The following is a 1,946-nucleotide window of genomic DNA, read 5'->3' on the forward strand; positions in this document are numbered from 1 at the left end:
AAAAAAAAAAAAGAAAAGAAAAGAGAGAAAAGAAAGAGTGACCAGGAAAGAGGGAAAGAGTGGTTTCCCACACTGAGATGCTGGCAGTGTACGTACGGTGGCTCATGCCTGTAATCCCAACACTTTGGGAGGCCGAGGCAGATGGATCGCCTGAGCCCAAGAGTTTCAGACTAGCCTGGGCAAGCCCTGGGAGCAACCCCTGGGCAAAACCCCGTCTCTACAAAAAATACAAACATTAGCCAGGGATGGTGTTGCACACCTTGTAGTCTCATCTCCTCAGGAGGCTGAGCTGGGAGGATGGCTTGAGCCCAGGAGGTCGTGGCTGCAGTGAGTCATGATTGACCATGCCACTGCACTCCAGCTAGGCCACAGAGCAAGACACTGTCTCAAAAAAAAAAAAAAAAGAAAGAAAGAAAAAGAAAAAGAAGAAGGTCAGGTGTGGTGGCTCATGCCCTAATTCCAGCACTTTGGGAGGCCAAGGTAGGCAGATCACAGGGCCAGGAGTTCAAGATCAGCCTGGTCAACATGGTGAAACCCCATCTCTACGAAAACTACAAAAATTAGCTGGGTGTGGTGGCACACACCTGTAATCCCAGCTACTCAGGAGGCTGCAGCAGGAGAATCGCTTGAACCTGGGAGGCGGAGGTTGCAGTGAGCCGAGATCACACCACTGCACTCCAGCCTGGGCGACAGAGTAAGATTCCATCTCAAAAAGAAAAAAAGAAAAAGAAAAAAAAAAAGAAACTGAGATACGAAGAGATGGCACTGGGTACAGAAGGAGGGGAGCAGAGGTGGAAGCACGATCAACTCTCATCACACATGAATACCAGAATGGTTGTCATGTGAAAAGGAGATTAAACTTGGTCTGTGTGACTCCAAAGGTTAGAACAATGAACACAGAGTAGACGTGCCAGGGACACAAACTCCACTTCAATCGAAAGGGGGAAATTAGCTTTCTCACAGAGATGCGTCAAGACAAACCAGGCTGTTTCAGGAGACAATGAGTTCCCCATGAGTTGGAGGAAGGCAAACAGGGCCTGGCTATCCATTCACAGGCAGGTTTGAGAAAGGAGTCCCGCATCAGCCAGGTTCCTGGGAAATGTGAGAATCAAAGATGCCGTCTCATATTTACTCAGTCAACAATCATCCCTTAACAGATACAGAGAACATCAAGATAATCACACCAAAGAGGCCAGAGGGGAGCACAGTGAGGAACAGCATTTAAGAGAAAAGAGGACGCAGAGCGACCACAGAACAAAGGATTTTCTCCAGATCGTATCCATGTTTTATCTGTACAGAAAAGGTCTTGAGGATAAAAGGTTCCCTGTGGAGTGAAGCTGCCTCCGTCTGCAGCTAGGATGAGGGTAGTTTGGGCCACCCACTAACATCCACAGCCTATGAAACTCCAGCCTGGGCCAGAAATAAATGAGAATCTCAGGAGTGACTTTCAGGCACATCACCAACACCCGTCTGATGCCAATACAAACTCTCCAAACTGTCATCAGCTGGTTGCCCTCTTGGCAGAGGAAGGAAGTCAACCCAAACCTGTCCCAAAAGGAAACCTGGGAATGTCACACAACAGGAGGCTCTGAACATTAGCAGGGCTTTGAATGCTAGATAATTGACAGCAAACAGAAAATATGAGCACTGATGGAATTTTCCAAGAAGTATCTGATGCTCTTGTTTAAAATAAGTAACCTTCCAGGACCAGGAAAGGGGTGGAAGACAGCACCAAGGTTCTCAGCGAAGTTTTGTAAGATATTAAGAAGCTCTATACAGCAGCTGAGCCAAAGGTCAATGGAATTCTCCACATCAAAAGAGAACGAAAAAAAAAACTAGTGAGATCTGGGCTAGGTATGGTGGCTCACGCCTGTAATCCCAGCACTTTGGGAGGCCGAGGTGGGTGGATCACCTGAAGTCAAGAGTTCGAGACCAGCCTGGCCAAA

This window comes from Colobus angolensis, unplaced genomic scaffold (genome assembly GCF_000951035.1).
Source record: "Colobus angolensis palliatus isolate OR3802 unplaced genomic scaffold, Cang.pa_1.0 Scaffold19, whole genome shotgun sequence".
Taxonomy (NCBI): domain Eukaryota; kingdom Metazoa; phylum Chordata; class Mammalia; order Primates; family Cercopithecidae; genus Colobus; species Colobus angolensis.